Source organism: Hyla sarda, unplaced genomic scaffold (genome assembly GCF_029499605.1).
Source record: "Hyla sarda isolate aHylSar1 unplaced genomic scaffold, aHylSar1.hap1 scaffold_834, whole genome shotgun sequence".
Classification (NCBI taxonomy): Eukaryota; Metazoa; Chordata; class Amphibia; order Anura; family Hylidae; genus Hyla; species Hyla sarda.
In genome coordinates this window covers 103,747-130,305 of record NW_026610861.1, presented here as the reverse complement: position 1 = coordinate 130,305, position 26,559 = coordinate 103,747, and the positions used below count along the sequence as shown (strand labels likewise).

The 26,559-nt window shown below is 44.3% G+C and overlaps 8 non-coding genes and 1 pseudogene across 8 annotated transcripts; all 9 read right to left on the bottom strand.

Annotated features, from left to right (window-relative positions):
* Nucleotides 1-1,423: 1,423 nt before the first annotated feature.
* On the bottom strand, nucleotides 1,424-1,614 carry LOC130347351 (U2 spliceosomal RNA). Its single transcript, XR_008885300.1, has one exon. It is a non-coding gene; the product is annotated as a U2 spliceosomal RNA (small nuclear RNA).
* A 2,087-nt stretch (nucleotides 1,615-3,701) lies between these two features.
* Nucleotides 3,702-3,887, bottom strand: LOC130347307 (U2 spliceosomal RNA). Its single transcript, XR_008885265.1, has one exon. It is a non-coding gene; the product is annotated as a U2 spliceosomal RNA (small nuclear RNA).
* Nucleotides 3,888-9,415: 5,528 nt separating this feature from the next.
* LOC130347319 (U2 spliceosomal RNA) lies at nucleotides 9,416-9,494 on the bottom strand (annotated as a pseudogene).
* A 2,073-nt stretch (nucleotides 9,495-11,567) lies between these two features.
* LOC130347350 (U2 spliceosomal RNA) lies at nucleotides 11,568-11,758 on the bottom strand. The gene has a single exon (XR_008885299.1). It is a non-coding gene; the product is annotated as a U2 spliceosomal RNA (small nuclear RNA).
* Nucleotides 11,759-13,831: 2,073 nt separating this feature from the next.
* LOC130347363 (U2 spliceosomal RNA) lies at nucleotides 13,832-14,022 on the bottom strand. The gene has a single exon (XR_008885311.1). It is a non-coding gene; the product is annotated as a U2 spliceosomal RNA (small nuclear RNA).
* A 2,094-nt stretch (nucleotides 14,023-16,116) lies between these two features.
* On the bottom strand, nucleotides 16,117-16,307 carry LOC130347348 (U2 spliceosomal RNA). The gene has a single exon (XR_008885298.1). It is a non-coding gene; the product is annotated as a U2 spliceosomal RNA (small nuclear RNA).
* Nucleotides 16,308-18,403: 2,096 nt separating this feature from the next.
* On the bottom strand, nucleotides 18,404-18,594 carry LOC130347347 (U2 spliceosomal RNA). The gene has a single exon (XR_008885297.1). It is a non-coding gene; the product is annotated as a U2 spliceosomal RNA (small nuclear RNA).
* A 2,076-nt stretch (nucleotides 18,595-20,670) lies between these two features.
* LOC130347346 (U2 spliceosomal RNA) lies at nucleotides 20,671-20,861 on the bottom strand. The gene has a single exon (XR_008885296.1). It is a non-coding gene; the product is annotated as a U2 spliceosomal RNA (small nuclear RNA).
* Nucleotides 20,862-22,946: 2,085 nt separating this feature from the next.
* LOC130347308 (U2 spliceosomal RNA) lies at nucleotides 22,947-23,138 on the bottom strand. Its single transcript, XR_008885266.1, has one exon. It is a non-coding gene; the product is annotated as a U2 spliceosomal RNA (small nuclear RNA).
* Between the last annotated feature and the right edge of the window lie 3,421 nt (nucleotides 23,139-26,559).

The window sequence follows — 26,559 nt, the reverse complement described above, 5'->3', positions numbered from 1 at the left end:
GCCGTAATAGACGACATCACCAAACAGCTCCATAGTCACATACACAGCAAAGGAGAGATGTTGTTTACACCTAGTGATGTCAGTGGTATTGAGTGACATCACAGCACAGTGCTAAGGCTCCTGGGCCTGGACACAGCAGCGGCTGCAATATCTCAACGGAGAATACGTTTATATCTATGTGTGTGTGTGCGCATATATATATATATATATATATATATATATATATATATATATATATATATATATTTCTCCGCCGAAATCACTTTTAAACCCATTTCCACCTTTTTTTCCCTTCTCTTCCTCTTACTTTTTTTTCACGTTTTTTTACGTTTTTCTCCTTTTCGCCTCTTTTCTGGGCGTATTATTCTTCTTTTTCTTCTTTTTTTTCGTCTAATGCATACCCCATCAGTGCAGCAATGCTTATTCAATACCGCCAGCAGATGGAGACACTGGGGGATAATTTTCTAAGGATTTATACTGATTTTTCCTGTCTGAATTTGTCGCACAGAAAGTTGCAGGCCAAATATGTGTGACATTTCTGCGACTTTAGCTTCTAGAGCATTTTTACAACATTATACATAGGTGCTGAATACATAAAAAGCGACTGTTCAGCGACAGACAAGTCGCATCGGCTGAAAGTAGGCCAGAATGTCAGTCCATGTTGGAGCAGGTTTAGATACAGTCTAAAGCATAGATCTCAAAGTCTGTGCACAGAATTTAGCAAGGGCCTCGCACCTTCTGATGCATCAGGTAGGTGCACAATAGCATAGCCTAACCCTCTGTACTTTGGTCTATATTGATGCGGGACATAGACAGCCAGCTGATGACCAATCCATTAGTGCAATGGATGGCTGGAAGCATTTGTCTTTGCCTTTGCAATACCACAGAAGCAATGCATAGTCAATGTACAGCAATGACACACCTGTGTGAACAGCCAGGAGACCCCCCCCCCCCCCCCCCATGTTATGTTACATAGTTACATAGTTAGTACGGTCGAAAAAAGACATATGTCCATCACGTTCAACCAGGGAATTAAGGGGTAGGGGTGTGGCGCGATATTGGGGAAGGGATGAGATTTTATATTTCTTCATAAGCATTAATCTTATTTTGTCAATTAGGAACATTCAGCACCCACCCGCTATCAAGGCAGCTGCCTATCATGTCATGCCCTACCTGCACAGGTGTGCTGGCTACTCAAATGATCCAATTAAGGAGGCCATTTAGTCAGCAGCAGCAGAAGTCCTGTGCCTGGACGCTCCAACAGGGGCCAGACACAAGCAGAAGCAGAAGCAGCAGAAGCAGCAGCAGCACCACCTTTTGTTTTTTGGCTGCAGCAGCAGCAAGGCCCACAGGGCTGGCTAGCTGGCTAGCCAGCAAGCAGGTAGCAATGAAAGTAGGAATCTTTCTTTTTAACCCTGTAAGGGGGTGGTGCACTGTACCCGAAGATACTGCCATATCGGGTCAATGCATAGGGCGACGGAAGCAAGCTTCGAAATCGGCCCCCGTTCTCAAAAATCCATTTAATATATGGTCCCCAGATAGGGGACGTATCAGATATTAAACTGATAAGAACAGATACTACACTTGATCTTAGCCAAAAGGCCGAGAAGCGATAACCGTGAAAGGGGCGGGCCCAACAAGGTCCCCTTCATGGGCACTATCACTGCTTGCTGTCAGGGAGGCTGCCAGACAATTTTCCATGCACACTCTGGGCTGGGGGGCAGTCAACCACCAGTACACACAGCAGAACCTAAACCCATACCATTATTGCTAAGCAGCAAGACAGGGGCCCATTGCACTCCCACGGGGCCTTTTTAAATGCAATCCATAACCCGGATTTGCCAGGAACCCTTCTTACTCCTCCTACTTGCATGTGACACTGGGCTTAGGATCTGCATAGGAAACACACACACAAGCACACACCTACCTTTGTTGCCTGCAGATGCCTCCTTGGCTGTCCCCAAACGGTATCAAACCAACACCCACGGGAAGCTGTAAGCATAGAGGACATGCCTGCACCCCATTGGACTTACCTGTGTGGGTTAAATCCGGGTTATTTGACAACCTATGGCGGTGATGGTTCTGCTCAGGCAGAGCAGTGCTGATGCTCCTCATAAAGCTGTCGCTGCTGTGAAGGTTCTAGGTGACATCACAAATCCCTTTGGTTACATACACAACAAAGCTGGGTTGTTGTTGTTTACACTCTGCAAGGCCTGTGGAAGTGAGTGACATCATAGCACTGTAGTTCTGAGGGTTCAAGATGGATGCAACAATCTCCTGTTGCTTCTATGAAGGCCGTAATAGACGACATCACCAAACAGCTCCATAGTCACATACACAGCAAAGGAGAGATGTTGTTTACACCTAGTGATGTCAGTGGTATTGAGTGACATCACAGCACAGTGCTAAGGCTCCTGGGCCTGGACACAGCAGCGGCTGCAATATCTCAACGGAGAATACGTTTATATCTATGTGTGTGTGTGCGCATATATATATATATATATATATATATATATATATATATATATATATTTCTCCGCCGAAATCACTTTTAAACCCATTTCCACCTTTTTTTCCCTTCTCTTCCTCTTACTTTTTTTTCACGTTTTTTTACGTTTTTCTCCTTTTCGCCTCTTTTCTGGGCGTATTATTCTTCTTTTTCTTCTTTTTTTTCGTCTAATGCATACCCCATCAGTGCAGCAATGCTTATTCAATACCGCCAGCAGATGGAGACACTGGGGGATAATTTTCTAAGGATTTATACTGATTTTTCCTGTCTGAATTTGTCGCACAGAAAGTTGCAGGCCAAATATGTGTGACATTTCTGCGACTTTAGCTTCTAGAGCATTTTTACAACATTATACATAGGTGCTGAATACATAAAAAGCGACTGTTCAGCGACAGACAAGTCGCATCGGCTGAAAGTAGGCCAGAATGTCAGTCCATGTTGGAGCAGGTTTAGATACAGTCTAAAGCATAGATCTCAAAGTCTGTGCACAGAATTTAGCAAGGGCCTCGCACCTTCTGATGCATCAGGTAGGTGCACAATAGCATAGCCTAACCCTCTGTACTTTGGTCTATATTGATGCGGGACATAGACAGCCAGCTGATGACCAATCCATTAGTGCAATGGATGGCTGGAAGCATTTGTCTTTGCCTTTGCAATACCACAGAAGCAATGCATGGTCAATGTACAGCAATGACACACCTGTGTGAACAGCCAGGAGACCCCCCCCCCATGTTATGTTACATAGTTACATAGTTAGTACGGTCGAAAAAAGACATATGTCCATCACGTTCAACCAGGGAATTAAGGGGTAGGGGTGTGGCGCGATATTGGGGAAGGGATGAGATTTTATATTTCTTCATAAGCATTAATCTTATTTTGTCAATTAGGAACATTCAGCACCCACCCGCTATCAAGGCAGCTGCCTATCATGTCATGCCCTACCTGCACAGGTGTGCTGGCTACTCAAATGATCCAATTAAGGAGGCCATTTAGTCAGCAGCAGCAGAAGTCCTGTGCCTGGACGCTCCAACAGGGGCCAGACACAAGCAGAAGCAGAAGCAGCAGAAGCAGCAGCAGCACCACCTTTTGTTTTTTGGCTGCAGCAGCAGCAAGGCCCACAGGGCTGGCTAGCTGGCTAGCCAGCAAGCAGGTAGCAATGAAAGTAGGAATCTTTCTTTTTAACCCTGTAAGGGGGTGGTGCACTGTACCCGAAGATACTGCCATATCGGGTCAATGCATAGGGCGACGGAAGCAAGCTTCGAAATCGGCCCCCGTTCTCAAAAATCCATTTAATATATGGTCCCCAGATAGGGGACGTATCAGATATTAAACTGATAAGAACAGATAAGGTTTCAACAAAATTTTATTGAATAAATAAGAAACCATACAAAATTTAAAATGCAAAATAATAAAAGGTTCACAAAAGTTTTAAAATACAAATAATAAAACCAGTAATAAAAGGAGAAAAAATAAAAATGGCAGGATAAAACATTATACAAATGTCATAAAAACTGATTATACTGTTATTTCGTTCCATAGAGGCAGACACCACATGGATGCTGCCTCGCTGGCCCCCAACTGTTTCTTGTCTCTTAGGTAATAGATGTACATCTCACTCAGGGCCAGCTTTATACAGTTTTTAACATCAATAAAATCATGTTTAAAAAGTAAGATGTTCCTAACTTTCCAGATGGCATTTTTAAAACAATTAATAATCATCCAGCAGATCATCTGCTGTTTAAAATTGGGGCAGTTAAAAAGACCGTAAAAGACACATTCGTGATTAAAATCTTTTAGGCCGCAGGCCCACTTCAAAAGTGGGCCTACCTTCCTCCAAAGCTCCCGTGCAAAAGGGCAGTTCCAAAATATGTGCAGCACCGTTTCGTCCACTCCGCAGCCATCTCTCGGGCACTTGGCTCTCGCCACCAGTCCTCGTCTGTGCTGGAACTCACGAGTAGGGAGGCACTGGTGGACGATTGCCCAGGCAAGATCCCTGTGTACATTCGCCAGAAACTTCCCGTACACGTTCCGCCATACCTTTTTGGATCTTGCCTGTGTGAAATTGGACACTGCCAGGGTAACCTCACTCCGCCTGAGGACCTTTGATACCTTTCTCTGGTCCCCCAGTATGTCAGGCTCCAAATCTTGGAGACCTAGGAGCCTGACTGTCTTTTCCAACACCACATAATGTTTTGGGGGACACAGAAGCACCGGAGCGTTCAGAGGGATGCGCAACCATCTTTTAAAAACCATGCCCGCAGCGTACCTTAAAAAGCAGCTAAAAATGCCATCGGATTTAATAATTTTAAAACAGAAACAGAAATACTTTATGTAAAAGAAAGTAAAAAGGTTAGGAACATCTTTCCCGCCATTATCTTTACTTTTGTACATAAAATCACGCTTTAATTTCTCCATTTTTGAACCCCATAAAAAAGAAAAAACAATTCTAGTTACTTTTTTAATGTATAAAATAGATGGAGGAAATACCATGGCAATGTATAGCATAATAGGGAGTAAAACCATCTTTATTATTAAAATCTTCCCCTCCATGGTAAGGTTTCTAAGATTCCACATTAAAATCTTCTTCTCCATCTTAGCTATAGCTGAATCCCAGTTAGGGCTCCCATCATTGACCTGGTTAAAAACAATACCTAAAACTTTAATTTGATCCTGTTGCATTGTGACTCCTGGGGTGATGGATGAATCCCAGGAGCCAATATAAAAACAGTCACATTTATCTGTGTTTAGCTTAAAACCAGAGACCTCGCAGAAATAGCTGGTGTTCCTCAATGCCCCCCTCATGGATGGAGAGTCCGGGCACAGTATGGTGACATCATCCATGTACCCCAACACCTTTAGATGGGTCCCTCCTCCACCAGGTATCGGTACGCCTCTTACTACCCGGTCTTTTCTGAGGAGGGCCATCAGTGGTTCGATTGCGCAAATAAAAAGGAGTGGGGACAGGGGGCAGCCCTGTTTGACACCTGATAAAAGAGGAACACCGCTGGTTAAAAAGCCATTAACAGAGACTTGACTAAAACAGGATCGGTATAAAAGCATGATTCGGCTTAAAATCGTTTCAGGCACTGCCATCTTTTTAAGAACTAAAAACAGGTATTCATGGGAGACCCTATCAAAGGCTTTTTCAAAGTCTAAGGATAAAATTGCTACAGTTTGATTTCTATCCTTAAAATACCATAAAACATCTCTTAAAATATTTAGGGATTCAGCTATAGACCTTCCAGGTACCCCACAAACCTGATTTGGGTGAATTAATTTATGAATAAAAGGTTTAAAACGGACAGCTAATAACTTGGCTAAAACTTTATAATCGACATTTAAAAGTGTGATGGGGCGCCAATTTTTTAGCATATCCTTTTCACCCTTTTTAAAAAGTAATGATACAATCCCCCTCCTCCAGGAAGGGGGAAGTTCATTAACAATAAAAGTTTCTTTATACAATAAAACCATATCATCCTTTAAAATATCCCAAAAAGCTAAATAAAATTCGATGGGTAAACCATCTTCCCCAGGGGCCTTCCCACTAGAAAAACTTTTAAAAACAAATAAAAGTTCATCTAAGTTAAGATCACGGGATAAAACCTCCTGGTCTAAAACATCTAGCTTAAAATCAAGGGAATTAAGAACATGTTCTAAAAAGGATGGATTAAGATCTTTCTTATTAAAAAGAAGCTGGTAGAAGTTAAAAACTGCATCTAACATGCCTTTTGGAGTGGATTCACCCTCAAGGTTTTGGATGATATCCCTCCTATTCATCACTTTTTTAAAAAAGAAACGGGAACATTTCTCGCCCTCCTCCAGGTGCTGCACATGTGAGTTAAAAATGATTTGTTTCCCTTTCTTTTCTATGGCATGTTTTATTTCAGTTTTAAGGTTTAAAATATCATTTTCTACATCCATACCAGCTTCTTTCAATTTAAAAAGTACATTTAAACGCATGTTAAGAACATAAAACCACTGTTTTTCCATTTTTGCCTTCTTCTTACCTGCTTTGATAAAAAAAAATCTGATTTTAGATTTGGTGCCCTCCCACCAGTGCAGCATAGGCTCGTGGGGTTTTCTTTGTGATTGCCAGCATTGGTAGGTCCGCACAAACTCCTCTTTTATCTCAGGGTCCTCTAGGAGTGTGGTGTTTAATCTCCAGAGGCCCCTTTTTGCTTTTTGCTCCCCCTCTAGCTCCAGGCCCACCAAGAGGAGCTTATGATCAGAGAAGATATTCTGCTCGAGCGTGCATTTCAGGGGTTTAAAAGCTCTAGAGGAAAAAATAAAATCGATTCTGGAGCTCACTCTTCCATTGGACCATGTGGCGCCTGGGTCCTCCGGCAAGAGATCCTTCCAGCAATCTTTCAAATTAAAATCATCAATAAAATTTTTAAGCAGGTAAGAAGTGCGGTCTTTACGATTAATATCCCCACCCTGCCGGTGTTCCCCATCACGTATGCAGTTAAAATCACCTCCCACCAGCAGGGGGGAAGACCCAACACAAAACAGTGGTAAAATTTCAAATAGTTCTGCCCGCTCCTGTTTATCAGGAGGGGCATACACATTTAAAACACGAATTAAAAGTCCATTAAAATATAGATGAATTAAAAGAGCTCTGCCAGGCACAATCTCAGTTACTGTATGAATAGAAAAGGACTGGCCTCGGCAGAGCAGCCCAACACCCACAGAACGACAGTCATTTGCACCGGACCATATGGATGGGCCCAGCTTCCAGTCTTCTTTTAAGTCTTTATAGTCCATTTTACTAGGGATTCCACATTCTTGTAGCAGGCAAAGGTCAAAGTCACATGTCTCTAGATAAGAAAATAAAGCAGCCCTGCGATCAGGGCTCTTTAAGGACCTCACATTGAGTGAGGCAATTTTTACAGGGATAGGCATAGTTTATGGAGAGTCCGTGCTTGGAGAATCAAAGTCAATAATAAGCTGCGTACCGTCATCCCCCGCCTGCGGGGTCATCAGCTCCTTGATGTTCTGAGGGTCGGAGCTTGAGATCGATGATGCCCCGACCCTGAGCTCGCTCTCGTCCGAACTACGGCACGCCGCTTTCCTTTGAATGTCTTCCTCTTCTTCTTCTCTTTGTCTTTTAAATGTCACACTGCTGTCCATATCCTCTGTGTTGCTCTCACTCGATGTAATCTCTGGCCCCCGGCTGATGGATCTGCGTCTTCTTTCATCATTTGACGACTGGAACTGCTGCACAGGGGCCTGTGAGGCCTCTTTTCCGGAACCTTTGCCGCTACCTTGGGAAGTTTTCATCGCTTGTTCCCCAGCAAGCGTTGCTGAGGACTGTTGCTCCAACTTCCCCATCGATCGACGATGGCCAGTTTTACCCACCGGGTCCACTGCTGGCGGGGCAGCAAACCCTGGTTTGGCGCCACTTGTCTTCTTGGCCCTGTCCTGTATAGGCGGAGTAACAGGACCGGGCTCAGACCTGGCCACCTGGCTCCCCTTCCGGCGGGCTTTCACCGGGGCCTCTTCGTCCGGAGCAGGGCGACCCTGGGCCAAGCCAGTACCTGGCTTATGCTGCAATTTTGGGTCCACTTTTGCCCCCACCGAGGCCCGTCGGCTGCCACCCGCCACAGGTGAGCCCCCTTCAGAAGTTTCGGCGGGCTCTTGAGCCAGGTAGGAAGTCGATCGACGTCTTTCAATTTCCCGGGCAGTAAACTCGATCACCCGCCCGGGCTTCGTGGAATCCCCATGGCCTCCCCCTAGCACTACCACCGGTGGGCCCCCCGATGGAGCACCAGAGGTCTTGGGCCTGGACCCATCAGTACCTGCCATCTGGGGTTTGGGCATCTTAAAAAAGGACGTCTTTTGTCCTGTCCCCTCTTTGGGTGGGCCCAGCCTTGACCCACCCATCGTAGTTTTTGCTTTATGGGGACAGGAATTAAAATCGTGATTTTCCTCTCCGCAGAGGTTGCACCTTATCGTATGGCTACATCTTGAGGCTATGTGACCTTCTTGGCCACACCTATTGCAGCGAATCACACGCTCCGCGCCGCAGGTCTCCTGGGTGTGGCCAAACCTCAAGCAATTTCGGCAATACATAGGCATTTGAGGATAGAACAGGAAGCCCCGAACTCTCCCGATGGCAAAATTTGGGGGCGGATGGCAAAGACCCCCAATACCACCGGGATCCTTACGGAGCTTGACCCAGAACTTCCTCTTGCCGTTCCAGAACCGCACGGAGTTCAAGATTTTGTTTGCGAATCGCACCTCTTCGCAGTATCGCCGAAGAAAAGTGGCTATATCCTCCGTGGTCACATGAGGGCTGTGCATAGCCACCACCAACGGTATATGTTCCTCACCATAGAGGAACTGGAACGAAAGACCGTCGAGTCGATCGTCCCTCTGGTCCGCACCAGACAAGGTTGCATAGATGTTATCGCAACACGCCGTGGCCGTGAAGGTGACGGTATACAGGCCACGGCTTTCCTGGTCATTTAGACACAGGATGTCCTCCCTATTGAGGCGGAAGTAGTCAAGAAGAATCACCTCCGCAATGAAGCGGAGGTTCTTCAACTGACGATGGCTCTCCGACACCTCTATGCGGATGGTATTTCGCATCGACATTTCCCCAGAGGGGAAAGCCCAGGAGAACGGCATCTTCCACACCCAGGGACTAAGCCCCTTCCCCAATAGCAGCAGGGGCTCGGAATCCCGCTATAAAAGCGGAACCCTTACCCAAGGCAGAGGTCGGGGGTACCCTAGGTGCTTCCGAAGCTACAGGTAACGCTCAACGTACCGAAAATGCCTTCTGAGACACAAGGTCCCAGAGACAGGGGGATCGCAACCCGTTGTCTGTGGACTAAGCCCGCTCCCCAATAGCAGCAAGGGGGTGAAGTCCCTCCGTAAGGAGAGACAATCCCCCAAGGCCGAGAAGCAGGGTACCACAGACACCTTCCGACCAGACCAAATGCAGATACTACACTTGATCTTAGCCAAAAGGCCGAGAAGCGATAACCGTGAAAGGGGCGGGCCCAACAAGGTCCCCTTCATGGGCACTATCACTGCTTGCTGTCAGGGAGGCTGCCAGACAATTTTCCATGCACACTCTGGGCTGGGGGGCAGTCAACCACCAGTACACACAGCAGAACCTAAACCCATACCATTATTGCTAAGCAGCAAGACAGGGGCCCATTGCACTCCCACGGGGCCTTTTTAAATGCAATCCATAACCCGGATTTGCCAGGAACCCTTCTTACTCCTCCTACTTGCATGTGACACTGGGCTTAGGATCTGCATAGGAAACACACACACAAGCACACACCTACCTTTGTTGCCTGCAGATGCCTCCTTGGCTGTCCCCAAACGGTATCAAACCAACACCCACGGGAAGCTGTAAGCATAGAGGACATGCCTGCACCCCATTGGACTTACCTGTGTGGGTTAAATCCGGGTTATTTGACAACCTATGGCGGTGATGGTTCTGCTCAGGCAGAGCAGTGCTGATGCTCCTCATAAAGCTGTCGCTGCTGTGAAGGTTCTAGGTGACATCACAAATCCCTTTGGTTACATACACAACAAAGCTGGGTTGTTGTTGTTTACACTCTGCAAGGCCTGTGGAAGTGAGTGACATCATAGCACTGTAGTTCTGAGGGTTCAAGATGGATGCAACAATCTCCTGTTGCTTCTATGAAGGCCGTAATAGACGACATCACCAAACAGCTCCATAGTCACATACACAGCAAAGGAGAGATGTTGTTTACACCTAGTGATGTCAGTGGTATTGAGTGACATCACAGCACAGTGCTAAGGCTCCTGGGCCTGGACACAGCAGCGGCTGCAATATCTCAACGGAGAATACGTTTATATCTATGTGTGTGTGTGCGCATATATATATATATATATATATATATATATATATATATATATATTTCTCCGCCGAAATCACTTTTAAACCCATTTCCACCTTTTTTTCCCTTCTCTTCCTCTTACTTTTTTTTCACGTTTTTTTACGTTTTTCTCCTTTTCGCCTCTTTTCTGGGCGTATTATTCTTCTTTTTCTTCTTTTTTTTCGTCTAATGCATACCCCATCAGTGCAGCAATGCTTATTCAATACCGCCAGCAGATGGAGACACTGGGGGATAATTTTCTAAGGATTTATACTGATTTTTCCTGTCTGAATTTGTCGCACAGAAAGTTGCAGGCCAAATATGTGTGACATTTCTGCGACTTTAGCTTCTAGAGCATTTTTACAACATTATACATAGGTGCTGAATACATAAAAAGCGACTGTTCAGCGACAGACAAGTCGCATCGGCTGAAAGTAGGCCAGAATGTCAGTCCATGTTGGAGCAGGTTTAGATACAGTCTAAAGCATAGATCTCAAAGTCTGTGCACAGAATTTAGCAAGGGCCTCGCACCTTCTGATGCATCAGGTAGGTGCACAATAGCATAGCCTAACCCTCTGTACTTTGGTCTATATTGATGCGGGACATAGACAGCCAGCTGATGACCAATCCATTAGTGCAATGGATGGCTGGAAGCATTTGTCTTTGCCTTTGCAATACCACAGAAGCAATGCATGGTCAATGTACAGCAATGACACACCTGTGTGAACAGCCAGGAGACCCCCCCCCCCCCATGTTATGTTACATAGTTACATAGTTAGTACGGTCGAAAAAAGACATATGTCCATCACGTTCAACCAGGGAATTAAGGGGTAGGGGTGTGGCGCGATATTGGGGAAGGGATGAGATTTTATATTTCTTCATAAGCATTAATCTTATTTTGTCAATTAGGAACATTCAGCACCCACCCGCTATCAAGGCAGCTGCCTATCATGTCATGCCCTACCTGCACAGGTGTGCTGGCTACTCAAATGATCCAATTAAGGAGGCCATTTAGTCAGCAGCAGCAGAAGTCCTGTGCCTGGACGCTCCAACAGGGGCCAGACACAAGCAGAAGCAGAAGCAGCACCACCTTTTGTTTTTTGGCTGCAGCAGCAGCAAGGCCCACAGGGCTGGCTAGCTGGCTAGCCAGCAAGCAGGTAGCAATGAAAGTAGGAATCTTTCTTTTTAACCCTGTAAGGGGGTGGTGCACTGTACCCGAAGATACTGCCATATCGGGTCAATGCATAGGGCGACGGAAGCAAGCTTCGAAATCGGCCCCCGTTCTCAAAAATCCATTTAATATATGGTCCCCAGATAGGGGACGTATCAGATATTAAACTGATAAGAACAGATACTACACTTGATCTTAGCCAAAAGGCCGAGAAGCGATAACCGTGAAAGGGGCGGGCCCAACAAGGTCCCCTTCATGGGCACTATCACTGCTTGCTGTCAGGGAGGCTGCCAGACAATTTTCCATGCACACTCTGGGCTGGGGGGCAGTCAACCACCAGTACACACAGCAGAACCTAAACCCATACCATTATTGCTAAGCAGCAAGACAGGGGCCCATTGCACTCCCACGGGGCCTTTTTAAATGCAATCCATAACCCGGATTTGCCAGGAACCCTTCTTACTCCTCCTACTTGCATGTGACACTGGGCTTAGGATCTGCATAGGAAACACACACACAAGCACACACCTACCTTTGTTGCCTGCAGATGCCTCCTTGGCTGTCCCCAAACGGTATCAAACCAACACCCACGGGAAGCTGTAAGCATAGAGGACATGCCTGCACCCCATTGGACTTACCTGTGTGGGTTAAATCCGGGTTATTTGACAACCTATGGCGGTGATGGTTCTGCTCAGGCAGAGCAGTGCTGATGCTCCTCATAAAGCTGTCGCTGCTGTGAAGGTTCTAGGTGACATCACAAATCCCTTTGGTTACATACACAACAAAGCTGGGTTGTTGTTGTTTACACTCTGCAAGGCCTGTGGAAGTGAGTGACATCATAGCACTGTAGTTCTGAGGGTTCAAGATGGATGCAACAATCTCCTGTTGCTTCTATGAAGGCCGTAATAGACGACATCACCAAACAGCTCCATAGTCACATACACAGCAAAGGAGAGATGTTGTTTACACCTAGTGATGTCAGTGGTATTGAGTGACATCACAGCACAGTGCTAAGGCTCCTGGGCCTGGACACAGCAGCGGCTGCAATATCTCAACGGAGAATACGTTTATATCTATGTGTGTGTGTGCGCATATATATATATATATATATATATATATATATTTCTCCGCCGAAATCACTTTTAAACCCATTTCCACCTTTTTTTCCCTTCTCTTCCTCTTACTTTTTTTTCACGTTTTTTTACGTTTTTCTCCTTTTCGCCTCTTTTCTGGGCGTATTATTCTTCTTTTTCTTCTTTTTTTTCGTCTAATGCATACCCCATCAGTGCAGCAATGCTTATTCAATACCGCCAGCAGATGGAGACACTGGGGGATAATTTTCTAAGGATTTATACTGATTTTTCCTGTCTGAATTTGTCGCACAGAAAGTTGCAGGCCAAATATGTGTGACATTTCTGCGACTTTAGCTTCTAGAGCATTTTTACAACATTATACATAGGTGCTGAATACATAAAAAGCGACTGTTCAGCGACAGACAAGTCGCATCGGCTGAAAGTAGGCCAGAATGTCAGTCCATGTTGGAGCAGGTTTAGATACAGTCTAAAGCATAGATCTCAAAGTCTGTGCACAGAATTTAGCAAGGGCCTCGCACCTTCTGATGCATCAGGTAGGTGCACAATAGCATAGCCTAACCCTCTGTACTTTGGTCTATATTGATGCGGGACATAGACAGCCAGCTGATGACCAATCCATTAGTGCAATGGATGGCTGGAAGCATTTGTCTTTGCCTTTGCAATACCACAGAAGCAATGCATGGTCAATGTACAGCAATGACACACCTGTGTGAACAGCCAGGAGACCCCCCCCCCATGTTATGTTACATAGTTACATAGTTAGTACGGTCGAAAAAAGACATATGTCCATCACGTTCAACCAGGGAATTAAGGGGTAGGGGTGTGGCGCGATATTGGGGAAGGGATGAGATTTTATATTTCTTCATAAGCATTAATCTTATTTTGTCAATTAGGAACATTCAGCACCCACCCGCTATCAAGGCAGCTGCCTATCATGTCATGCCCTACCTGCACAGGTGTGCTGGCTACTCAAATGATCCAATTAAGGAGGCCATTTAGTCAGCAGCAGCAGAAGTCCTGTGCCTGGACGCTCCAACAGGGGCCAGACACAAGCAGAAGCAGAAGCAGCAGAAGCAGCAGCAGCACCACCTTTTGTTTTTTGGCTGCAGCAGCAGCAAGGCCCACAGGGCTGGCTAGCTGGCTAGCCAGCAAGCAGGTAGCAATGAAAGTAGGAATCTTTCTTTTTAACCCTGTAAGGGGGTGGTGCACTGTACCCGAAGATACTGCCATATCGGGTCAATGCATAGGGCGACGGAAGCAAGCTTCGAAATCGGCCCCCGTTCTCAAAAATCCATTTAATATATGGTCCCCAGATAGGGGACGTATCAGATATTAGACTGATAAGAACAGATACTACACTTGATCTTAGCCAAAAGGCCGAGAAGCGATAACCGTGAAAGGGGCGGGCCCAACAAGGTCCCCTTCATGGGCACTATCACTGCTTGCTGTCAGGGAGGCTGCCAGACAATTTTCCATGCACACTCTGGGCTGGGGGGCAGTCAACCACCAGTACACACAGCAGAACCTAAACCCATACCATTATTGCTAAGCAGCAAGACAGGGGCCCATTGCACTCCCACGGGGCCTTTTTAAATGCAATCCATAACCCGGATTTGCCAGGAACCCTTCTTACTCCTCCTACTTGCATGTGACACTGGGCTTAGGATCTGCATAGGAAACACACACACAAGCACACACCTACCTTTGTTGCCTGCAGATGCCTCCTTGGCTGTCCCCAAACGGTATCAAACCAACACCCACGGGAAGCTGTAAGCATAGAGGACATGCCTGCACCCCATTGGACTTACCTGTGTGGGTTAAATCCGGGTTATTTGACAACCTATGGCGGTGATGGTTCTGCTCAGGCAGAGCAGTGCTGATGCTCCTCATAAAGCTGTCGCTGCTGTGAAGGTTCTAGGTGACATCACAAATCCCTTTGGTTACATACACAACAAAGCTGGGTTGTTGTTGTTTACACTCTGCAAGGCCTGTGGAAGTGAGTGACATCATAGCACTGTAGTTCTGAGGGTTCAAGATGGATGCAACAATCTCCTGTTGCTTCTATGAAGGCCGTAATAGACGACATCACCAAACAGCTCCATAGTCACATACACAGCAAAGGAGAGATGTTGTTTACACCTAGTGATGTCAGTGGTATTGAGTGACATCACAGCACAGTGCTAAGGCTCCTGGGCCTGGACACAGCAGCGGCTGCAATATCTCAACGGAGAATACGTTTATATCTATGTGTGTGTGTGCGCATATATATATATATATATATATATATATATATATATATATATATATTTCTCCGCCGAAATCACTTTTAAACCCATTTCCACCTTTTTTTCCCTTCTCTTCCTCTTACTTTTTTTTCACGTTTTTTTACGTTTTTCTCCTTTTCGCCTCTTTTCTGGGCGTATTATTCTTCTTTTTCTTCTTTTTTTTCGTCTAATGCATACCCCATCAGTGCAGCAATGCTTATTCAATACCGCCAGCAGATGGAGACACTGGGGGATAATTTTCTAAGGATTTATACTGATTTTTCCTGTCTGAATTTGTCGCACAGAAAGTTGCAGGCCAAATATGTGTGACATTTCTGCGACTTTAGCTTCTAGAGCATTTTTACAACATTATACATAGGTGCTGAATACATAAAAAGCGACTGTTCAGCGACAGACAAGTCGCATCGGCTGAAAGTAGGCCAGAATGTCAGTCCATGTTGGAGCAGGTTTAGATACAGTCTAAAGCATAGATCTCAAAGTCTGTGCACAGAATTTAGCAAGGGCCTCGCACCTTCTGATGCATCAGGTAGGTGCACAATAGCATAGCCTAACCCTCTGTACTTTGGTCTATATTGATGCGGGACATAGACAGCCAGCTGATGACCAATCCATTAGTGCAATGGATGGCTGGAAGCATTTGTCTTTGCCTTTGCAATACCACAGAAGCAATGCATAGTCAATGTACAGCAATGACACACCTGTGTGAACAGCCAGGAGACCCCCCCCCCCCCCCCCATGTTATGTTACATAGTTACATAGTTAGTACGGTCGAAAAAAGACATATGTCCATCACGTTCAACCAGGGAATTAAGGGGTAGGGGTGTGGCGCGATATTGGGGAAGGGATGAGATTTTATATTTCTTCATAAGCATTAATCTTATTTTGTCAATTAGGAACATTCAGCACCCACCCGCTATCAAGGCAGCTGCCTATCATGTCATGCCCTACCTGCACAGGTGTGCTGGCTACTCAAATGATCCAATTAAGGAGGCCATTTAGTCAGCAGCAGCAGAAGTCCTGTGCCTGGACGCTCCAACAGGGGCCAGACACAAGCAGAAGCAGAAGCAGCAGAAGCAGCAGCAGCACCACCTTTTGTTTTTTGGCTGCAGCAGCAGCAAGGCCCACAGGGCTGGCTAGCTGGCTAGCCAGCAAGCAGGTAGCAATGAAAGTAGGAATCTTTCTTTTTAACCCTGTAAGGGGGTGGTGCACTGTACCCGAAGATACTGCCATATCGGGTCAATGCATAGGGCGACGGAAGCAAGCTTCGAAATCGGCCCCCGTTCTCAAAAATCCATTTAATATATGGTCCCCAGATAGGGGACGTATCAGATATTAAACTGATAAGAACAGATACTACACTTGATCTTAGCCAAAAGGCCGAGAAGCGATAACCGTGAAAGGGGCGGGCCCAACAAGGTCCCCTTCATGGGCACTATCACTGCTTGCTGTCAGGGAGGCTGCCAGACAATTTTCCATGCACACTCTGGGCTGGGGGGCAGTCAACCACCAGTACACACAGCAGAACCTAAACCCATACCATTATTGCTAAGCAGCAAGACAGGGGCCCATTGCACTCCCACGGGGCCTTTTTAAATGCAATCCATAACCCGGATTTGCCAGGAACCCTTCTTACTCCTCCTACTTGCATGTGACACTGGGCTTAGGATCTGCATAGGAAACACACACACAAGCACACACCTACCTTTGTTGCCTGCAGATGCCTCCTTGGCTGTCCCCAAACGGTATCAAACCAACACCCACGGGAAGCTGTAAGCATAGAGGACATGCCTGCACCCCATTGGACTTACCTGTGTGGGTTAAATCCGGGTTATTTGACAACCTATGGCGGTGATGGTTCTGCTCAGGCAGAGCAGTGCTGATGCTCCTCATAAAGCTGTCGCTGCTGTGAAGGTTCTAGGTGACATCACAAATCCCTTTGGTTACATACACAACAAAGCTGGGTTGTTGTTGTTTACACTCTGCAAGGCCTGTGGAAGTGAGTGACATCATAGCACTGTAGTTCTGAGGGTTCAAGATGGATGCAACAATCTCCTGTTGCTTCTATGAAGGCCGTAATAGACGACATCACCAAACAGCTCCATAGTCACATACACAGCAAAGGAGAGATGTTGTTTACACCTAGTGATGTCAGTGGTATTGAGTGACATCACAGCACAGTGCTAAGGCTCCTGGGCCTGGACACAGCAGCGGCTGCAATATCTCAACGGAGAATACGTTTATATCTATGTGTGTGTGTGCGCATATATATATATATATATATATATATATATATATATATATATATTTCTCCGCCGAAATCACTTTTAAACCCATTTCCACCTTTTTTTCCCTTCTCTTCCTCTTACTTTTTTTTCACGTTTTTTTACGTTTTTCTCCTTTTCGCCTCTTTTCTGGGCGTATTATTCTTCTTTTTCTTCTTTTTTTTCGTCTAATGCATACCCCATCAGTGCAGCAATGCTTATTCAATACCGCCAGCAGATGGAGACACTGGGGGATAATTTTCTAAGGATTTATACTGATTTTTCCTGTCTGAATTTGTCGCACAGAAAGTTGCAGGCCAAATATGTGTGACATTTCTGCGACTTTAGCTTCTAGAGCATTTTTACAACATTATACATAGGTGCTGAATACATAAAAAGCGACTGTTCAGCGACAGACAAGTCGCATCGGCTGAAAGTAGGCCAGAATGTCAGTCCATGTTGGAGCAGGTTTAGATACAGTCTAAAGCATAGATCTCAAAGTCTGTGCACAGAATTTAGCAAGGGCCTCGCACCTTCTGATGCATCAGGTAGGTGCACAATAGCATAGCCTAACCCTCTGTACTTTGGTCTATATTGATGCGGGACATAGACAGCCAGCTGATGACCAATCCATTAGTGCAATGGATGGCTGGAAGCATTTGTCTTTGCCTTTGCAATACCACAGAAGCAATGCATGGTCAATGTACAGCAATGACACACCTGTGTGAACAGCCAGGAGACCCCCCCCCCCCCCCCCCCCCATGTTATGTTACATAGTTACATAGTTAGTACGGTCGAAAAAAGACATATGTCCATCACGTTCAACCAGGGAATTAAGGGGTAGGGGTGTGGCGCGATATTGGGGAAGGGATGAGATTTTATATTTCTTCATAAGCATTAATCTTATTTTGTCAATTAGGAACATTCAGCACCCACCCGCTATCAAGGCAGCTGCCTATCATGTCATGCCCTACCTGCACAGGTGTGCTGGCTACTCAAATGATCCAATTAAGGAGGCCATTTAGTCAGCAGCAGCAGAAGTCCTGTGCCTGGACGCTCCAACAGGGGCCAGACACAAGCAGAAGCAGAAGCAGCAGAAGCAGCAGCAGCACCACCTTTTGTTTTTTGGCTGCAGCAGCAGCAAGGCCCACAGGGCTGGCTAGCTGGCTAGCCAGCAAGCAGGTAGCAATGAAAGTAGGAATCTTTCTTTTTAACCCTGTAAGGGGGTGGTGCACTGTACCCGAAGATACTGCCATATCGGGTCAATGCATAGGGCGACGGAAGCAAGCTTCGAAATCGGCCCCCGTTCTCAAAAATCCATTTAATATATGGTCCCCAGATAGGGGACGTATCAGATATTAAACTGATAAGAACAGATACTACACTTGATCTTAGCCAAAAGGCCGAGAAGCGATAACCGTGAAAGGGGCGGGCCCAACAAGGTCCCCTTCATGGGCACTATCACTGCTTGCTGTCAGGGAGGCTGCCAGACAATTTTCCATGCACACTCTGGGCTGGGGGGCAGTCAACCACCAGTACACACAGCAGAACCTAAACCCATACCATTATTGCTAAGCAGCAAGACAGGGGCCCATTGCACTCCCACGGGGCCTTTTTAAATGCAATCCATAACCCGGATTTGCCAGGAACCCTTCTTACTCCTCCTACTTGCATGTGACACTGGGCTTAGGATCTGCATAGGAAACACACACACAAGCACACACCTACCTTTGTTGCCTGCAGATGCCTCCTTGGCTGTCCCCAAACGGTATCAAACCAACACCCACGGGAAGCTGTAAGCATAGAGGACATGCCTGCACCCCATTGGACTTACCTGTGTGGGTTAAATCCGGGTTATTTGACAACCTATGGCGGTGATGGTTCTGCTCAGGCAGAGCAGTGCTGATGCTCCTCATAAAGCTGTCGCTGCTGTGAAGGTTCTAGGTGACATCACAAATCCCTTTGGTTACATACACAACAAAGCTGGGTTGTTGTTGTTTACACTCTGCAAGGCCTGTGGAAGTGAGTGACATCATAGCACTGTAGTTCTGAGGGTTCAAGATGGATGCAACAATCTCCTGTTGCTTCTATGAAGGCCGTAATAGACGACATCACCAAACAGCTCCATAGTCACATACACAGCAAAGGAGAGATGTTGTTTACACCTAGTGATGTCAGTGGTATTGAGTGACATCACAGCACAGTGCTAAGGCTCCTGGGCCTGGACACAGCAGCGGCTGCAATATCTCAACGGAGAATACGTTTATATCTATGTGTGTGTGTGCGCATATATATATATATATATATATATATATATATATATATATTTCTCCGCCGAAATCACTTTTAAACCCATTTCCACCTTTTTTTCCCTTCTCTTCCTCTTACTTTTTTTTCAAGTTTTTTTACGTTTTTCTCCTTTTCGCCTCTTTTCTGGGCGTATTATTCTTCTTTTTCTTCTTTTTTTTCGTCTAATGCATACCCCATCAGTGCAGCAATGCTTATTCAATACCGCCAGCAGATGGAGACACTGGGGGATAATTTTCTAAGGATTTATACTGATTTTTCCTGTCTGAATTTGTCGCACAGAAAGTTGCAGGCCAAATATGTGTGACATTTCTGCGACTTTAGCTTCTAGAGCATTTTTACAACATTATACATAGGTGCTGAATACATAAAAAGCGACTGTTCAGCGACAGACAAGTCGCATCGGCTGAAAGTAGGCCAGAATGTCAGTCCATGTTGGAGCAGGTTTAAATACAGTCTAAAGCATAGATCTCAAAGTCTGTGCACAGAATTTAGCAAGGGCCTCGCACCTTCTGATGCATCAGGTAGGTGCACAATAGCATAGCCTAACCCTCTGTACTTTGGTCTATATTGATGCGGGACATAGACAGCCAGCTGATGACCAATCCATTAGTGCAATGGATGGCTGGAAGCATTTGTCTTTGCCTTTGCAATACCACAGAAGCAATGCATGGTCAATGTACAGCAATGACACACCTGTGTGAACAGCCAGGAGACCCCCCCCCCCATGTTATGTTACATAGTTACATAGTTAGTACGGTCGAAAAAAGACATATGTCCATCACGTTCAACCAGGGAATTAAGGGGTAGGGGTGTGGCGCGATATTGGGGAAGGGATGAGATTTTATATTTCTTCATAAGCATTAATCTTATTTTGTCAATTAGGAACATTCAGCACCCACCCGCTATCAAGGCAGCTGCCTATCATGTCATGCCCTACCTGCACAGGTGTGCTGGCTACTCAAATGATCCAATTAAGGAGGCCATTTAGTCAGCAGCAGCAGAAGTCCTGTGCCTGGACGCTCCAACAGGGGCCAGACACAAGCAGAAGCAGCAGAAGCAGCAGCAGCACCACCTTTTGTTTTTTGGCTGCAGCAGCAGCAAGGCCCACAGGGCTGGCTAGCTGGCTAGCCAGCAAGCAGGTAGCAATGAAAGTAGGAATCTTTCTTTTTAACCCTGTAAGGGGGTGGTGCACTGTACCCGAAGATACTGCCATATCGGGTCAATGCATAGGGCGACGGAAGCAAGCTTCGAAATCGGCCCCCGTTCTCAAAAATCCATTTAATATATGGTCCCCAGATAGGGGACGTATCAGATATTAAACTGATAAGAACAGATACTACACTTGATCTTAGCCAAAAGGCCGAGAAGCGATAACCGTGAAAGGGGCGGGCCCAACAAGGTCCCCTTCATGGGCACTATCACTGCTTGCTGTCAGGGAGGCTGCCAGACAATTTTCCATGCACACTCTGGGCTGGGGGGCAGTCAACCACCAGTACACACAGCAGAACCTAAACCCATACCATTATTGCTAAGCAGCAAGACAGGGGCCCATTGCACTCCCACGGGGCCTTTTTAAATGCAATCCATAACCCGGATTTGCCAGGAACCCTTCTTACTCCTCCTACTTGCATGTGACACTGGGCTTAGGATCTGCATAGGAAACACACACACAAGCACACACCTACCTTTGTTGCCTGCAGATGCCTCCTTGGCTGTCCCCAAACGGTATCAAACCAACACCCACGGGAAGCTGTAAGCATAGAGGACATGCCTGCACCCCATTGGACTTACCTGTGTGGGTTAAATCCGGGTTATTTGACAACCTATGGCGGTGATGGTTCTGCTCAGGCAGAGCAGTGCTGATGCTCCTCATAAAGCTGTCGCTGCTGTGAAGGTTCTAGGTGACATCACAAATCCCTTTGGTTACATACACAACAAAGCTGGGTTGTTGTTGTTTACACTCTGCAAGGCCTGTGGAAGTGAGTGACATCATAGCACTGTAGTTCTGAGGGTTCAAGATGGATGCAACAATCTCCTGTTGCTTCTATGAAGGCCGTAATAGACGACATCACCAAACAGCTCCATAGTCACATACACAGCAAAGGAGAGATGTTGTTTACACCTAGTGATGTCAGTGGTATTGAGTGACATCACAGCACAGTGCTAAGGCTCCTGGGCCTGGACACAGCAGCGGCTGCAATATCTCAACGGAGAATACGTTTATATCTATGTGTGTGTGTGCGCATATATATATATATATATATATATATATATATATTTCTCCGCCGAAATCACTTTTAAACCCATTTCCACCTTTTTTTCCCTTCTCTTCCTCTTACTTTTTTTTCACGTTTTTTTACGTTTTTCTCCTTTTCGCCTCTTTTCTGGGCGTATTATTCTTCTTTTTCTTCTTTTTTTTCGTCTAATGCATACCCCATCAGTGCAGCAATGCTTATTCAATACCGCCAGCAGATGGAGACACTGGGGGATAATTTTCTAAGGATTTATACTGATTTTTCCTGTCTGAATTTGTCGCACAGAAAGTTGCAGGCCAAATATGTGTGACATTTCTGCGACTTTAGCTTCTAGAGCATTTTTACAACATTATACATAGGTGCTGAATACATAAAAAGCGACTGTTCAGCGACAGACAAGTCGCATCGGCTGAAAGTAGGCCAGAATGTCAGTCCATGTTGGAGCAGGTTTAGATACAGTCTAAAGCATAGATCTCAAAGTCTGTGCACAGAATTTAGCAAGGGCCTCGCACCTTCTGATGCATCAGGTAGGTGCACAATAGCATAGCCTAACCCTCTGTACTTTGGTCTATATTGATGCGGGACATAGACAGCCAGCTGATGACCAATCCATTAGTGCAATGGATGGCTGGAAGCATTTGTCTTTGCCTTTGCAATACCACAGAAGCAATGCATGGTCAATGTACAGCAATGACACACCTGTGTGAACAGCCAGGAGACCCCCCCCCCCCCCCCCCCCATGTTATGTTACATAGTTACATAGTTAGTACGGTCGAAAAAAGACATATGTCCATCACGTTCAACCAGGGAATTAAGGGGTAGGGGTGTGGCGCGATATTGGGGAAGGGATGAGATTTTATATTTCTTCATAAGCATTAATCTTATTTTGTCAATTAGGAACATTCAGCACCCACCCGCTATCAAGGCAGCTGCCTATCATGTCATGCCCTACCTGCACAGGTGTGCTGGCTACTCAAATGATCCAATTAAGGAGGCCATTTAGTCAGCAGCAGCAGAAGTCCTGTGCCTGGATGCTCCAACAGGGGCCAGACACAAGCAGAAGCAGAAGCAGCAGAAGCAGCAGCAGCACCACCTTTTGTTTTTTGGCTGCAGCAGCAGCAAGGCCCACAGGGCTGGCTAGCTGGCTAGCCAGCAAGCAGGTAGCAATGAAAGTAGGAATCTTTCTTTTTAACCCTGTAAGGGGGTGGTGCACTGTACCCGAAGATACTGCCATATCGGGTCAATGCATAGGGCGACGGAAGCAAGCTTCGAAATCGGCCCCCGTTCTCAAAAATCCATTTAATATATGGTCCCCAGATAGGGGACGTATCAGATATTAAACTGATAAGAACAGATTTTTTTTTTTTTTTTTTACATTTTTATTGAAAAAAACTCAAAAACTTAAATACATCACAAAAAATGTTTACAATACATCAAATACTGTTTTCCATAAATGTAAATTCCACATAGCTAATGCTTTTTTCTGCCCATATCTCTTTTTATCAATTAAATAGTACAAGTAAACTTCACTGTATATCATCTTCAAACATTCTTTTTCACAAATAAAATCTCTTTTGAAGACAAGGATATTACGAACTTTCCATAATACATTTTTTGTACAGTTGATAAAAATCCACAAAATTCTCTCTTTTTCTTTTGTAACTCCATCACTTTTGCCATATAAAACAACTTCATGATTTAAAACTTTTAGACCTGTTAGGAATTTCAATAAAGAACCAATTAGTCTAAAAACCTTTTGTGCAAAATAACAATTCCAGAAAAGGTGCAAAACAGTTTCATCTATATTGCAATTATCCCGGGGACAGACACATACAGCATTTAGACCTCTTCTATATTGGAAAAATCTTACCGGAAGACACTCATGGATAATCATCCATGCTAAATCCTTGTGCTCATTAAAAAGATATGGCTCGTTTACCTTTTTCCATATTTGTACACACCTATTATAAGAAAAATTAGAGACCATACATATTTCTTCTTGCAAATTTAACTGTACTTCTATCTTGCGAGCATCCCTCAAGGTTAACAAGTCAAAGTCTTTAAGGTTATACATACGTATAATTTTTTCTAAGATGGCATAATGTTTAGGCGGAGTTAAAAGTACAGGAGAAGATAATGATAAAAACACCCATTCTCTTTTTCTAAAAATATGTCCCGCAGAGTACTTTAAAAAACAGGACCATACACTTTTCATAAAAAGTCCCCTAAAACACCAACTAAAAAACCTTAAGTATAAAAATTTTCTAATACAGGGAACCTGTTTTCCTCCATTTTTTTGTGACTTATACATAGTATCTCTTTTTAATTTTTCTGCTTTAGAACTCCATAGAAACTCAAAGAGAATCCTCTGAAGTTGCCTAGACATAAGTTCATTAGGAGGATAAATCATATTTAAATAGAGCATAATGGGTATTAGCATAGCCTTAATCACCAAAATTTTACCTTCTAAGGATAATTTCCTAAGGGACCAAAAGTCTACCTTTTTCTTTACCTTTTCTTTTACCATTAGCCAACTTTCCTCACCATTGTTATTTTTATCAAAGATGACTCCAAGGATTTTTATTTTTTCTGACTGTAATTTTAGGTTTGGTATTTGCACGTTTTCCCATTTACCTATATAAAAACAGTCACATTTAGATAAATTAAGTTTAAAAGCAGAAGCTTTACAAAAGAAATCAGTAACATCAACAACTCTTTGTAAAGAGAAGGCACTTTCACAAAAAACATTAATATCATCCATATAGCCACACACTTTAAGGGTGGCATTATTACCTCCAGGAACTGGCACTCCTTTTATTATTTTATCATTCCTTATTAAGTTTAACAGAGGTTCTATTGCACATATAAACAGTATAGGAGACAGAGGGCAGCCTTGCTTTACCCCTGATGATAAATTAATAAAATCTGTAAGGAAACCATTTATTAAAATCCTGCTAAAAGAACCTTTATATAAGAGAGCAATTTGCTGAATAAATATGTTAGGAAAACCCATGCGTTGTAAAACCATCCATAAAAAACAATGTGATACTCTATCGAACGCTTTATGAAAATCTAGAGATAGAATGGCTAGATTTTGATTCCGCTCTTGCTGATACCATATGACGTCCCTAATAGCATTTAAAGGTTCAGCTACACTCCTTCCTGGGACACCACATACCTGATCCACATGGATGACCTTGTACAAAAACGGCTTCATTCTGTTAACAAAAATTTTTGACATAATCTTATAATCAACATTAAGAAGCGTAATTGGTCTCCAATTTTCTAAGCTGTTCCTATCCCCCTTTTTGGGGATCAGAGACACTATACCACTCCTCCAAGATAAAGGTAGAACATCAGAATTAAAAGCCTCCTTAAAAATATTAAGCAAATCATCTTTAAAAATCTCCCAAAAGGTTTTATAAAACTCTACAGGAAGTCCATCAGAACCTGGTGTTTTACCTGTGGATAAACTTTTAGCAGCAATTTCTAATTCTTGGCATCTTACTTCTGTGCAAAGTGCATCTTGGTCCTCCTTACTTAAACCACAATCTAAAGTGCTTAGGAGAAAATTAGCAGCAGATATATCAATGGGTTTCTCATTAAACAGATCTTGATAAAAGGATTTAGCTTTGGATAACATTCCTACATTAGTAGTTTCATCCTCAATGTTAATCATTAACTTTTTTGTTTCCATTACCTTTTTAAAAAAGAATCTTGTACACTTTTCATCCTTCTCTTTACATTCAACTTTGGAGTTAAAAATTATTTCTTTCCCTTTGTTAGTTATAGCCTTCTGAATATCACTTTTAACACTTAAAATCAGATCGTCTACATATACACCCAGCTCTTTGAGTTGATAATAGGTTTGTAGTTTTGTGTTAAGATCTCTATACCATTTCAATTTCTCTTTTGTTTTTTTAACACCCATCTTAATAAAATACTCTTTAAATTTTACCTTGCAGAATTCCCACCATGCTAAAAGAGAATTAAAATTAGTCCTTGAGTTCTGCAATTTTTTAAAAAGATAGATAAAATTACATTTAATTTCTTCATCTTCAAGCAAAGAGACATTCAGACGCCAGACTCCTTTGGCTCTGCAAACCCCATCAAACTTACATGTAGCAGATAAAATCTTATGATCTGAAAAAAAGGTAGAAGTCAATTGCATATTCCCATAAAATGCAAATCCAGAAGCAAAAATATAATCAATCCTTGACATATAAAGGCTATTCCCCCAGGTATACCCAGGGTCATTAGGGAAAGAGGTTCTCCACAAATCTTTTAAATTAAAATCAACTATAAAATCCTTTAGTTGTTTTTCAGTCTTATCTTTCCTTTGTTCAGATCCTCCAGCCCGCTCCTCTCCTGCCATTATACAATTAAAATCACCAGCGATGATAAGCGGGGATGAACCCGGTAAATAAAACTGAATTTTCTCTAATAAATCAGATCTTTCATCCTTATCTGGAGAGGCATATACATTTAAAAGTCTCATATTCATGTCATTATAAATAATATGAACGAGCAGGGCTCTACCGGGTACAATGTCTGTGAAGGAGGTAACTTTATACTCACTGCTCTTGAACAGTATGCCAACACCAGTCACTTTCCTCTCATTATCCCCTGACCACACAGACGGGCCAAGAGTCCATTCAGATCTCAAAGATGAATAATTGATATCATAATCAATGGCACATTCCTGTAAAAATAAAATGTCTGTAGGCAAAGAAGACAAGAAAGAAAATAAAGCAGCCCTCCTCTCTGGGCTCTTCAAACTCCTCACATTGAAGGAGGAGATATTAACACTTGGTA